Source organism: Triticum dicoccoides, chromosome 2B, assembly GCF_002162155.2.
Source record: "Triticum dicoccoides isolate Atlit2015 ecotype Zavitan chromosome 2B, WEW_v2.0, whole genome shotgun sequence".
Lineage (NCBI taxonomy): Eukaryota > Viridiplantae > Streptophyta > Magnoliopsida > Poales > Poaceae > Triticum > Triticum dicoccoides.
In genome coordinates, this window is record NC_041383.1 from 140611018 (window position 1) to 140626691 (window position 15674).

The following is a 15674-nucleotide window of genomic DNA, read 5'->3' on the forward strand; positions in this document are numbered from 1 at the left end:
CTCGCCCCTTCTCCGCCGAACCCTAGGTAGGTGCAGTCGCGATTTCGATTTTGGGGGCGGTACAAGGAGGCGAGAGCGGCGCCTGCGTGTGCGCGTGTGTGTGAGAGAGGGATGGCGCCGCGGCGGAGAGGAAAGGCAAGGCAAGGTTTTGGGGAGGGACTGTGTGGGGTCCACTTACAGACGGACGGGTGGACAGAAGGTCGGATTGTGAGGTGGTTTCGATCATTCGACCGAGCAAACCAGATTTGTAGCAGAATTGCGCAGTTCGAACCATTTCCACCAAAACTTTGAGCCCAAGCACATGCCACTGTTCATTAAATGAGAATTCAGGTCATTTAAAAGAAGTAGAGAGTTCAGTTAAAAAATAATTAATGAAACTCTCTGGTGTATTCTAGAACATGGACAGCTGGCCATACGGGCCGACAGAAATACCTAAAATTTCAAGGCCTTGTCACGGAAGAAACGCCTAGAGTGAGTTATTAGCAAATCCTTATACGGAATCACTATAATTATAGTATGATTGATGAACAATGATCCTCATTTGATCCGTATATACCTGGATATAATTTGCCTATCTTCTATTGTATTTTAAAGTTTCGCTATGGAAACGCCAAGGTATCAGTTTATCACTAAAATTCCATATAGCAAATCCTTTTGCTCTGCTCAAATAAGCAACAGTTGTAGATCACCGCCTCCAGGAAACAAAGATTAGAAATCCAAGATCATGTACCCACGCCGATAAATAAATAAAAAATACAAAGTTGCAACAAATCGTGATTTCAGAAAAACATCTCGACTCGGAGATTAATTAATAATTATAGGCTAAAATGCAAAGACAGTCTTAATTTTTTCATCAAAGTGTTAACTGAGTCTTAATTTTTTTAAATGCATATTTGAGTCATAAATCTGATTCATCCAATGTCCTAAATCCGCCTGACCCTCGTTGACCTGTCTGTGTGGTGCTTTGACCGCAACCACATGGACAGGAGGGAGATTTTCCACAGATTGTGGTTAGGCATGTATGCAATTCGGCCCTTATATGATTTCTCCTTCTCAGTCCTTGGCCCCTAGGTCTTTTCCCCTACTCTCTCCTCTGTTGTCGCTCCATCGCCACGTCTGTCGCCGCAAGCTCATCTATTAGGAAGCGCTGCGCGAAGATGCCCCTGCAAGTGACGTCTCCACCTCCGACAATAGCTCCTCTCTCGCAGCCGCTACCACCGGGGACGCTGTCGTTGGTGCCACCTTGCTACCAATTTCAATCAATCATCCACCTTGTGTACAAATGCAAATCCTAGAATGGTTTTCTACAAATGCTCCAATCACCGTGTAAGATTCAAGTTTTGCACGATTTTATTCATCTCGAATGCAGTCCTTTGATTCTCATCTATTTGAGTTTGTGTAATAGATTGAACCCAGTTCTTGCCAACACTACTACTGGGAAGATGGACCAGACAACTACATGGATTTCCTGGCAGAGCTAGGAACATTACCGTGCAATTAGCAATGTTGATTCAGCTCGTGTCATTGCTAGGGAAGAAACAACAGAGGAAGAAGACTATGGACCAAACAAGCACAACAATGTTGACAGTGTGGTGATGGCAGATGTAGTGAAGGAGATGGATGAGTTGTTCTTTCTCTCTAAGAGTACTTTCAGTGCATTTGTGTTATTGATTGCGATCATGGTGCGTGTAGTTGCTAAGAAGTGATGTACTCATAGGAAATGAGAATGAATGCAATGCACTACAATGCTGGTTTGATGTGTGTGGTTCTTGATGACATGTACTCTGTTAACGACAATGAATGAAATGGCAGCATTGCACCATAGTGCAAATTATTGCTTTTTTCTGAATTTTGGTAGCATTTTTTGGTTAAAAAATTGACCGATTTGGGATAAGTTTTGGTAAAAAAATTGCATTGCATTATTGTTATGGCATGGCACCAACATGTCGTGGTAAAAAAATTTGTCCAGTTTGAGACAAGTTTTGGTAAAAGCTTCTTACAAACTGGAGTTCCTCACAAGAAGTCTCATGGTTCTAATAGGGAACGTGTCACCTTTGTGGGAGAAACGACATACACTTTCTCTTCCGGGCTTGTTTTTTTATAGAGGCAACATACACCAATAGGAGTGTCATGCTAAAATTTGGAATTATTCAGGGTTCATTTGACCTTTTAATATATTAATTGAGTCTTCTAGGCATTTAATGTGCATAAATCCAATTTAAACTATAGGCATATGCTCCAGTGCACCAAAATGGGTTGAAAAATTCATATGTGTCCTTGGGTGAATGCTTAGGTCTCATGCAAGAAATGATAACGAATTTCAAACATCTGGGCGTCGTGGCTCGGACGCAAACAATGAGAAACTTGGTTTTTAAATTCCTGTAAATTCAAAACTCGTCTAAAATTCATAAAACTTGGCATGGTGTCATGACATGACACCAACATGTTGTGGTAATTTTTTGTCCAATTTGGAAAGGCGCACACATTAACAGCCAACAAAGTCATTCTAGAACAAAGAACTGCCACGTTACCATCGCAAACAGAAGTATTATTGAAATCGTGGGTGTTCTACTAACCATTTACATGCCGCCACGCGTAGGAGGCATCATGCGGGGTAGCTATTTGAGTAGACGGGAGGTGTGTGAGCAGACCGTTGTGCAAGCTCACCGGGAGGCGAGCCCTTTGACCTCCATCCGCTGCCCACCTCGCTCCCTACTTCTCCATTAATGGTGTCCAAACCCCTGTTTTATAGGCTCTTAATGGTGTTTCTAGGTCTCAGACGACTAAGATTTAACTAAGTCTCAGTCAAGTGACATAACATGTAAGAGAGAAAAAAGAAAATCTGAAAAGGAAATTTTGCATGGATGTCGATGTAAGATCTCACGGATATAGCATCGACTGAGACTTAAAGAAGTTTTATTCGACTGAGACTTAGCAAGACTGATATATATGATGACAATGACAATGGATAATAATTGTCTCACATATTCAGGAAGATAATTTAAAATGACACATGCGGCAACGCCCGAAAAACATAGGGGCAAAAGAAGAAGGAAGACGCACACAACGATGTGGGTCGTTGCTCTCTACTTCATGATGGGTTGCTGCAGGGCACGGAATTCCTCCAACTCCTTCTTCATCGCCACCACGACCCTCATCTCCTCTCGCCTCTCCTCCGCCATCTTCGCCGTTGCATCCATGGCGTAGGATATATATATATATATCTCGTGGCAAGCAACAATGACTCTTTCACATCCTCAATACTTTGCTTAACAGCAAACACGGATTCCTCCACCAGCCGGTCGCGCTCGATGCGGATCCATAAGTTTCACGACCATGGCGGCCATCTTCTTCAACAAGGAAGTGCTCTCCTCGTCCATCTTCCCCCTACCAGCGATCTTCTCCCTCAGCAGGTCACGCTGGGTGCGGGCCTTTGCCCTGTCATCCATTAGTCCTTCGATGATGTCGGTCACCTTATGAACAAAGGCATCACTCTCCTCCTGCAGCTACGCCCAGGTGGCGATCTCCTCCTTCGTCTTACTGAGCTCGGCATGCATGTCGTCGTGAATGCGCTTCTGAGAGCCCTCACCTTCCGCCAGAGTTCTTTCGAGGCCACCGCGGTGCACCGGGACCTCGGTGATGCTTCTGCGGCGCGAAGAGGCCTCTATGTTGCTTTGGTGGCATGGCAAGATCTCTCTACTACTTCGGTGACGTGGCGGAACCTCTTTGCTGCTCCGGCGGCACGGCGGGACCTCTCTGCCGCTTTAGCCACATGGCGGGACCTCTCTGCTGCTACCTTGGTGCAGCGGTATCTCTCTGCTACTTCCGCTTCCCTGCGCGCCGCTCCCTTGTTATTTCTCGACCTGGAACTCCTCCTAAGGGCCATGGCAGACGCAAGGAACAAGGAAGAAAGACTTCTTTGTTTGTTGATGAGGAGGAATGTGCAGTCATTTTCGAGTTGGTAGTATTTATAACCTAGTAATAAGCTGCTAAGTGGGAACATGTTTAGGTTTTGATCGGGGTGAACATGTTTGCAATTAAGTATAGCGTGCTAATTTGGAATGTGATGGGAAGCAAGCTCAAAATTTATTGACGATTCTGGTTTTGAAGCGCAAAACAATCCTTAGATGGCGTACGTGGGCACGCGTTCTCGAATGCGTACATGGCATGTGCACCGTAGGATGCACCACAGTCGGCGATGTTAGCACACGACTTGTTCCATCAACCGTGTGCGCTCGTTACTACTATCGCACACGATTCTTTTAATTAGAATGTGTTCCCATTAGAGCACAAATTTCCCAACACACAATTGTATGTGGTGTCAAGTGTTATCGCACACATGTTTTTACACAAGAAATCGTATGTGTAACTTTCAAATCATCACACACGAGCCATAGCAAACAATTTGTTTATACAAACATTTGCCAATAAACACACACACACACACATCTTATTAAGTCGAATTGCTAGTGTTCTTCTCGATAATCGCAAACAGTTCAACTATGCGACCTATATGCCGTCTATCGCACACATCTTGATCTGGCTAACTATTTCTATTGTTTTGACTCATCACAAACAGGTCATCCAAGTGACACGTATGTCGTCTATCGCACACACTTTAATCAGGCTAACTATGTATGTTGTTTTTGCTCATCGCATCACAAACAATTCATCCAAGTGACATGTATGCCGTCTATCGCACACACCTTGATCTGGCTGGCCATTTCTGTTGTTTTGGCTCATCACAAACAGTTCGTATGGATCAAATGTATCCCACAATTCACACACACAACTCTAATCTAAATCGTGCTTGATTGATCCACCATCGCACACAGTGCATTTTATTGGTGACGGTTTTATTACGATACCGTTTGCAATTAATGCATCGCAAATAGCTTGGTCGATTGGTCTCCTATACATGTTTCACATTAGGACCGTCCTGCAATAGTGATCTCTGTTTCAATTAAATTCTCGGTTTAAACTAGGGTGAATGAGTGTAAAAATATCATTCATCATAGATATCAAGGATCCCACAATGCACGCGCGACTGGCGGAATCTTAGATCGGTCAATCGTGCTGCAATGTTTCCCTTGTGTTATCTATCCTTATCCTACTTCAGTGTGCTCACAATCCACTTCCATGTGTAAGTATCTTCCACCCTAACTATGGCAACTGCAATGGGAAAGATCCAATCATTAGGATCAAGTCCATCAACTGTCAACATCACCCCAGCATATATGTTCTTAATGTAGCACCAGTCGATGCATATAATGGGCCTATAATCTAGTAAGAAACCTCTCTTGCAGGCATCCAAGTACATGTAGCAGTTCTCAAACACTCCATTGTTTGCATTCATGATACGTCTCCAACGTATCTATAATTTTTGATTGCTCCATGCTACTTTATCTACTGTTTTGGACTATATTGGGCTTTATTTTTCAATTTTATATTATTTTTGGGACTAACCTATTAACCGGAGGCCTAGCCCAGAATTGCTGTTTTTTGCCTATTTCAGTGTTTCGAAGAAACGGAATATCAAACGGAGTCCAAACGGAATGAAACCTTTGGGATCGTGATTTTCCAACCGAACGTGATCCAGGAGACTTGGACCCTACTCCAAGAAGTGCCAGAGGCGGTCACAAGGGTGGAGGGCGCCCCCCTGGGCGCCCCCCCTGACGCTCCACCGACGTACTCCTTCCTCCTATATATACCTACGTATCCCCGAACGATCAGAACAGGAGCCAAAAACCTAATTCCACCATCGCAACCTTCTGTATCCACGAGATCCCATCTTGGGGCCTGTTCCGGAGCTCCGCCGGAGGAGGCATCCACCACGGAGGGCTTCTACATCATCACCATAGCCCCTCCGATGAAGTGTGAGTAGTTTACTTCAGACCTTCGGGTCCATAGCTAGTAGCTAGATGGCTTCTTCTCTCCTTTTGGATCTCAATACAATGTTCTCCCCTCTCTCGTGGAGATCTATTCGATGTAATCTTCTTTTTGCGGTGTGTTTGTTGAGACCGATGAATTGTGGGTTTATGATCCAGTATTATCTATAGAAAATATTTGATTCTTCTCTGAATTCTTTTATGTATGATTGAGTTATCTTTGCAAGTCTCTTCGAATTATCCTTTTTGGTTTGGCCAACTAGATTGGTAGTTCTTGCAATGGGAGAAGTGCTTAGCTTTGGGTTCAATCTTGCGGTGTCCTTACCCAGTGACAGAAAGGGTTGCAAGGCACGTATTGTATTGTTGCCATCGAGGATAACAAGATGGGGTTTTTATCACATTGCATGAATTTATCCCTCTACATCATGTCATCTTGCTTAAGGCGTTACACTGTTTTTACTTAATACTCTAGATGCATGATAGATAGCTGTCGATGAGTGGAGTAATAGTAGTAGATGCAAAATCGTTTTGATCTACTTGTTTTGGACGTGATGCCTATATACATGATCATTGCCTAGATATACTCATAACTATGCTCAATTCTGTTAATTGCTCAACAGTAATTTGTTCACCCACCGTAGAATACTTATGCTCTTGAGAGAAGCCACTAGTGAAACCTATGGCCCCCAGGTCTATTCTCATCATATCAATCTCTATCACTTTATTTACTTGCTTTTTTTACTTTGCCTTTTACTTTTTACTTTGCATCTATCTATCAAAAATACCAAAAATATTATCTCTATCAGATCTCACTCTCGTAAGTGACCGTGAAGGGATTGACAACCCCTAAGCGTTGGTTGCGAGTTGCCATCGTTTTGTGTAGGTACAAGGGACTTGTGCGTGGTCTCCTACTGGATTGATACCTTGGTTCTCAAAAACTGAGGGAAATACTTACGCTACTTTGCTGCATCATCCTCTCCTCTTCGGGGAAATCCAACGCGGTGCTCAAGAGGTAGCAAGAAGAATTTCTGGCACCGTTCCCGGGGAGGCTCACGCAAGCAAGTCAACAATACCAAGTACCCATCGCAATCCCTATCTCTCGCATTACATTATTTGCCATTTGCCTCTCGTTTTCCTCTCCCCCACTTCACCCTTGCCGTTTTATTTGCCCTCTCTTTCCCAATCTCCTCCTCTCTTTTCCGTTTGCCTTTTTATCATTGCCTTCTTGTTTGCTTGTGTGTTGGATTACTTGTTGCCATGGCGCAAGATAATACCAAATTGTGTGATTTCTCGAATACCAATAATAATGATTTCCTTAGTACTCTGATTGCTCTTCTTAATAATGATGAGTCTTGTGAAATCAATACCGCTTTGCTGAATCTCGTTATGAAAGATCAATTCACTGGCCTTCCTAGTGAAGATGCCGCTACTCATCTAAACAATTTTGTTGATTTGTGTGATATGCAAAAGAAGAAAGATACGGATAACAATATTGTCAAATTGAAGTTATTTCCGTTTTCACTTAGAGATCATGCTAAAGTTTGGTTTTCATCTTTGCCTAAAAATAGTATTGATTCTTGGAACAAGTGCAAAGATGCTTTTATCTCTAAGTATTTTCCTCCCGCTAAGATTATCACTCTTAGGAACGACATCATGAATTTTAAACAACTTGATCATGAGCATGTTGCCCAATCTTGGGAAAGAATGAAATTGATGCTTCGCAATTGCCCTACTCATGGTTTGAATTTATGGATGATCATACAAAAAATTTATGCCGGATTGAATTTTGCTTCTAGAAATCTTTTAGATTCGGCCGCGGGAGGCACGTTTATGGAAATTACGTTAGGGGATGCTACCAAATTGCTTGATAATATTATGGCTAATTATTCTCAATGGCACACTGAAAGATCTTCTAGTAAAAAAGTGCATGCTATAGAAGAAATTAATGTTTTGAGTGAAAAGATGGATGAACTTATGAAGATGTTTGCTCCTAAAAATACTCCTCTTGATCCCAATGATATGCCTTTATCTACTTTGCTTGAGAATAACAATGAATCTATGGATGTGAATTTTGTTGGTAGGAATAGTTTTGGAAACAACGCTTATAGAGGGAATTTTAATTCTAGGCCTTATCCTAGTAATCCTTCTAATAATTATAGAAATTTCTACAACAACTCTTATGGAAATTTTAATAAGATGCCCTCTGAATTTGAGAGTAGTGTTAAAGAGTTTATGAATTCACAAAAGAATTTTAATGCTTTGCTTGAAGAGAAATTGCTTAAAGTTGATGATTTGGCTAGGAACGTTGATAGAATTTCTCTTGAAATTGATTCTTTAAAGCTTAGATCTATTCCTCCTAAGCATGATATCAATGAGTCTCTCAAAGCCAGGAGAATTTCCCTTGATGAGTGCAAGGAAAGAACCGCTAGGATGCGTGCTTCCAAAGATGCCTTTATTAAAGCGTGTTCTTCCAATTCCTATGAAAATCAAGGTGAAGATATAAAAGTTATTGATGTGTCCCCCATTAAATCTTTGTTTTGCAATATGAATCTTGATGAAACTGAATATGATCTTCCTTTACCTAGAAGGCGTTCTAAGAATTCAGAGTTTCTAGATCTTGATGATGAAATTGATGAAAGTGGGATTGAAATAAATAAAAACCATGATGTTGCTAAACCCACTATTTTGGATCTCAAGGAATTTAATTATGAAAATTGCTCTTTGATTGGTTGTATTTCCTTGTTGCAATCCGTGCTAGATTCTCCTCATGCTTATAGTCAAAATAAGGCCTTTACTGAACACATTGTTGATGCCTTGATGCAATCTTATGAAGAAAAACTTGAGTTGAAAGTTTCTATCCCTAGAAAACTCTATGATGAGTGGGAACCTACTATAAAAGTTAAAATTAAAGATTATGAGTTTCATGCTTTGTGTGATTTGGGTGCTAGTGTCTCTACTATTCCCAAAGCTTTATGTGATTTGCTAGATTTCCATGATTTTGATGATTGCTCTCTAAACTTGCATCTTGCGGATTCCACTATTAAAAAGCCTATGGGAAGAATTAATGATGTTCTTATTGTTGCAAATAGGAATTATGTGCCCGTAGATTTTATCGTTCTTGATATAGATTGCAATGCTTCATGTCCTATTATTCTTGGTAGACCTTTCCTTAGAACGATTCGTGCAATTATTGATATGAAGGGAGGGAATATTAGATTCCAATTTCCCTTAAAGAAGGGTATGGAACACTTACCTAGAAAGAAAATAAAATTACCATATGAATCTATCATGAGAGCCACTTATGGATTGCCTACCAAAGATGGCAATACCTAGATCTATCCTTGCTTTTATGCCTAGCTAGGGGCGTTAAACGATAGCGCTTGTTGGGAGGCAACCCAATTTTATTTTGTGTTTTTTTGTTTTTGCTTATGTTTAGGAATAAATAATCCATCTACCTTCTGTTTGGATGTGGTTTTATGTTTTAATTAGTGTTTGTGCGAAGTAGAACCTATAGGATAACCTACGATGATAGTTGACTTGATTCTGCTGAAAAACAGAAACTTTGCGCGCATGAATTTAGTTATGATAAATCACAGAAACGTGATTTTGCGTTGATTCCTTTTCCTGCTGTTAAATAAACAAATTGTCCAGGACTTCCTATTTTGGTAGAAGTTTTAGAGTTCAAGAAGTTTGCGTTAGTTACAGATTGCTACAGACTGTTCTGTTTTTGACAGATTTTGTTTTACGTGTGTTGTTTGCTTATTTTAATGAATCTATGGCTAGTAAAATAGTTTATAATCCATAGAGAAGATGGAATACAGTATGTTTAACACCAATATAAATAAAGAATGATTTCATTACAGTACCTTGAAGTAGTCTTTTGTTTTCTTTCTATAACGGAGATCACGAGATTTCTGTTGAGTTTTGTGTTGTGAAGTTTTCAAGTTTTGGGTAAATTCTTTTGATGGATTATGGAACAAGGAGTGGCAAGAGCCTAAGCTTGGGGATGCCCATGGAACCCCCAAGATAATCCAAGGACACCAAAAAGTCAAAGCTTGGGGATGCCCCGGAAGGCATCCCCTCTTTCGTCCACTTCCATCGGTAATTTACTTGGAGCTATATTTTTATTCACCAACATGATATGTGTTTTGCTTGGAGCGTCTTGTATTATTTGTGTCTTTGCTTGTTAGTTTACCACAATCATCCTTGCTGTACACACCTTTTGAGAGAGCCATACATGATTTGGAATTTGTTAGAATACTCTATGTGCTTCACTTATATCTTTTGAGCTTGATAGTTTTGCTCATAGTGCTTCACTTATATCTTTTGAGCGTGATAATTTTTGCTCTAGTGCTTCACTTATATCTTTTAGAGCACGGTCGTGGATTTGTTTTAAAGAAACTATTGATCTCTCATGCTTCACTTAGATTATTTTGAGAGTCGTTAATAGCATGGTAATTTGCTTAATGTTAATATACTTAGTGTTCAAGACATGTGAAACTTTCTTTTGAGTAAATTGAATACTAAGATAAGTTTGATGCTTGATAATTGTTTTGAGATATGGAGGTAATAATATCAAAGTCGTGCTAGTTGATAATTGTGAATTTGAGAAATACTTGTGTTGAAGTTTGCAAGTCCCGTAGCATGCACGTATGGGTAAAGTTGTGTAACAAATTTGAAACATGAAGTGTACCTGCCTTGTGCATCCTTATGAGTGGCCGTCGGGGACGAGCGATGGTCTTTTCCTACCAATCTATCCCCCTAGGAGCATGCGCGTAGTACTTGAATTTTTTGATGGCTTCTAAATTTTTGCAATAAGTATATGAGTTCTTTGACTAATGTTGAGTCCATGGATTATACGCACTCTCACCTTTCTGCCTTTGCTAGCCTCTTCGGTACCGTGCATTGCCCTTTCTCACCTTGAGAGTTGGTGCAAACTTCACCGGTGCATCCAGACCCCGTGATACGATTCGCTCTATCACAAATAAACCTCCTTATATCTTCCTCAAAACAGCCACCATACCTACCTATCATGGCATTTCCATAGCCATTCCGAGATACATTGCCATGCAACTTCCACCATCATCATCATGACATACATTACTTTTGTCATATTGCCATTGCATGATCATGTAGTTGACATCGTATTTGTGGCAAAGCCACCATGCATTATTTTCCATACATGTCACTCTTGATTCATTGCACCATCCCACCGTCGGAGGCATTCATATAGAGTCATACTTTGTTCTAAGTATCGAGTTGTAATTGTTGAGTTGTAAGAAAAATAAAAGTGTGATGATCATCATTATTAGAGCATTGTCCCAAGTGAGGAAAGGGTGATGGAGACTATGATTCCCCCATAAGTCGGGATGAGACTCCGGACGAAAAAAAAAGAGGCCATAAAAAAAAGAGAAAGGCCCAAAAAAATAAAAAAAGAGAGAAAAAGAGAGAAGGGACAATGCTACTATCCTTTTACCACACTTGTGCTTCAAAGTAGCACCTTGTTCTTCATGTAGTGAGTCTCATATATTGTGCTTCAAAGTAGCACCAAGATCTTCATGATAGTGAGTCTCATGAGTTGTCTTTTTATACTAGTGGGAATTTTTCATTATAGAACTTGGCTTGTATATTCCAATGATGGGCTTCCTCAAAATGCCCTAGGTCTTCGTGAGCAAGCGAGTTGGATGCACACCCACTAGTTTTCTTTTGTTGAGCATTCATAGCTCTAGTGCATCCGTTGCATGGCAATCCCTAATCCTCATGTTGACATCAATTGATGGGCATCTCCATAGCCCGTTGATTAGCCTCGTCAATGTGAGACTTTCTCCTTTTTTGTCTTCTCCACACAATCCCCATCATCATATTCTATTCCACCCATAGTGCTATATCCATGTCTCGCGCTCATGTATTGCGTGAAAGTTGAAAAAGTTTGAGATTATTTGAGTATGAAACAATTGCTTGGCTTGTCATCGGGGGTATAGAAGTTGGCAAGATCTTTGTGTGATGAAAATGAAGCATAGCCTAACCATATGATTTTGTAGGGATGAACTTTCTTTTGCCATGTTATTTTGAGAAGACATGATTGCTTTGATTAGTATGCTTGAAGTATTATTATTTTTGTCAATATGAACTTTTGTCTTGAATCTTTCGGATCTGAATATTCCTATCACAATTAAGAAGATTTATATTGAAATTATGCCAAAGTATCACTCCGCATCAAAAATTCTTTTTTATCATTTACCTACTCGAGGACGAGCAGGAATTAAGCTTGGGGATGCCTGATACGTCTCCAATGTATCTATAATTTTTGATTGCTCCATGCTACTTTATCTACTGTTTTGGACTATATTGGGCTTTATTTTCCACTTTTATATTATTTTTGGGACTAACCTATTAACCGGAGGCCCAGCCCAGAATTGCTGTTTTTTTGCCTATTTCGGTGTTTCGAAGAAACGGAATATCAAACGGAGTCCAAACGGAATGAAACCTTCGGGATCGTGATTTTCCAACCGAACGTGATCCAGGAGACTTGGACCCTACTCCAAGAAGTGCCAGAGGCGGTCACGAGGGTGGAGGGCGCCCCCCTGGGCGCGCCCCCTACCTCGTGGGCCCCCTGACGCTCCACTGACGTACTCCTTCCACCTATATATACCCACGTATCCCCGAATGATCAGAACAGGAGCCAAAAACCTAATTCCACCGCCGCAACCTTCTGTATCCACGAGATCCCATTGTGGGGCCTGTTCCGGAGCTCCGAGGGAGGAGGCATCCACCATGGAGGGCTTCTACATCATCACCATAGCCCCTCCGATGAAGTGTGAGTAGTTTAGTTCAGACCTTCGGGTCCATAGCTAGTAGCTAGATGGCTTCTTCTCTCTTTTTGGATCTCAATACAATGTTCTCCCCCTCTCTCGTGGAGATCTATTCGATGTAATCTTCTTTTTGTGGTGTGTTTGTTGAGACCGATGAATTGTGGGTTTATGATCCAGTATTATCTATGGAAAATATTTGATTCTTCTCTGAATTCTTTTATGTATGATTGAGTTATCTTTGCAAGTCTCTTCGAATTATCCTTTTTGGTTTGGCCAACTAGATTGGTAGTTCTTGCAATGGGAGAAGTGCTTAGCTTTGGGTTCAATCTTGCTGTGTCCTTACCCAGTGACAAAAAGGGTTGCAAGGCACATATTGTATTGTTGCCATCGAGGATAACAAGATGGGTTTTTTATCATATTGCATGAGTTTATCCCTCTACATCATGTCATCTTGCTTAAGGCGTTACTCTGTTTTTACTTAATACTCTAGATGCATGCTGGATAGCGGTCGATGAGTGGAGTAATAGTAGTAGATGCAGAATCGTTTTGATCTACTTGTTTTGGACGTGATGCCTATATACATGATCATTTCCTAGATATACTCATAACTATGCTCAATTCTGTCAATTGCTCAACAGTAATTTGTTCACCCACCGTAGAATACTTATGCTCTTGAGAGAAGCCACTAGTGAAACCTATGGCCCCCGGGTCTATTTTCATCATATCAATCTCTATCACTTTATTTACTTGCTTTGTTTTTACTTTTCCTTTTACTTTTTACTTTGCATCTATCTATCAAAAATACCAAAAATATTATCTCTATCAGATCTCAGTCTCGTAAGTGACCGTGAAGGGATTGACAACCCCTAAGCGTTGGTTGCGAGTTGCTATCATTTTGTGTAGGTACGAGGGACTTGTGCGTGGTATCCTACTGGATTGATACCTTGGTTCTCAAAAACTGAGGGAAATACTTACGCTACTTTGCTGCATCATCCTCTCCTCTTCGGGGAAATCCAACGCAGTGCTCAAGAGGTAGCAATTCACAAACATGGTACTTCAAGGTTTTGATCTTTTGATTTCAGCTGCAAAGTCTCATAGTAAATTGTATTGTTGCAATTATGTTGGAAATATGCCCTAAAGGCAAAAATAAAAGTATTATTATATTCACATGTTCATTATTAAGTTATTGTGCTATAATTGTATTGATTCTTGAATATGAGATTCGGAGGAAAACCCAAATACATGTGTGGAAACATAAACAGTAATTTGATCCCTAGTCATGTCTCTAAGACTAGTTAGTGTATTTATGATGATCGTGTTTTCCTCATCATGAGCATTATTAGGATGCTATCAATAACGAGAACACCATTGTCATAGGTTAGTCCCAAAAAATGATATAAAGTTGCTATAAATGAATATAAAACATCCAAGAATGATAATATAACAATATGGAACAATCAAAAATAATAGATACGTTGGAGACGTATCGACATCGTCAAGCTTAATTCCTGCTCGTCCTCGAGTAGGTAAATGATGAAAACAGATTTTTTGATGTGGAATGCTTCCTAACATGTTCATCACATATTCTTTTCTTTTATAGCATGGACATTTGGACTTTTAGATAATTCAAAACAATAGTCTATAATTGACATGAAGAAATCAATAATCAAGCGTATCAACAATGAACCATGTCTTTCAAAATATCAACACTACAGAAAGCTATCCTTAGCCCATTATGCTCAATCATTGATCCATTCATTAAACACACTCGAATATTAGCTACATCCAATGCACAAGTATGATCATAGTGCTTCCTAGTTGGTGCTCTATAAGAGAAAATGGAGATTCAAAAAAAAGGGTTCCTCCGGATGGTCTCCTGACATCTGGGTCGCACACCAGTGTCAACGTAGTCAATAAGCAAGATAACTGCACAAGGAGCGGCAAACACCCCCAGCAGCGCACAGTAATTTTTTTTGGGAAGAGTATCAACTGGGTTGTGCGGGAGCTGTGGCCCGTCTAGCCCAGGCTTTTATTTCGTATGTTTACCACATGACCAGCCTAGTTTTTTTTCCTTTCTGAAAATGGCTAGCCCAGCTATTTTATTTTTTGCGGAATAACCAACATAGGCCTACTTGCTTTTCTACGCCCTGCTAGGCCGAAAATCTTTCAAGACAAGGAGAGATGCATTCAGGCTTGCCCATAAAATGGGCTATAAATAATAAGAAATGGGCTACAAGTAATAAGAAATGGGCAGTAAAAAAAATATAGCGAACAGGCAATTAGTTCCAAAATACTTTTTATTCTGGATTATTTTAAATTTCATTGTTTTTGCACGAGTAAAATTTCATTGGATTTAAATTAATGTATGTTTAGTTTTTAAATTAATTTTAATCTGGCTAGAAATTTTGGGTCGTATGCTGTTTGGGACAGATTTGGAGGCTGACTTGTGGGTCTACTAGGCTGACGTGTACGAAATGCTTTGTCAACTTAGTCCACAAATGATTCTAGCAGCAGTGACCGTTGGATGTTAATCCAACGGCCGTGCTGCTTCTTCAATATCTGATCTTCTTGCTCCAGCCGCCCAAATCAGCGCCGGTGGGACTGCCTGCTCCAGCCTCCCGTGGCTGGCTATGCTGCCGCATAGGCCGCACTGCCCACCCTACTTCATCGCTGGCAAGGCCATTCCTCTAGTCATCCAAACCTCCTATTATTTTCCGGCGACGACAGCCGAACCAGTAAACCCTCTACTCCCCACCGCGTGGGCAACCACTGCCAAGTCTTTCTCGGCTCCGGGTCGTTCCCTTCCTAGGCCTCGCCGTCGTCCATCGCCCTGGTGCTCTTGGCGCGGCATGGTCAACGAATGAAATACATCGGAAGAGGATTGTACGTGGAGAGGCTGACAACTGGGTCCATCGCCGCATGCAAGGAAGTACCTCCTTATTACGTGCAAAATAATGATTCCTCCACCTGACAG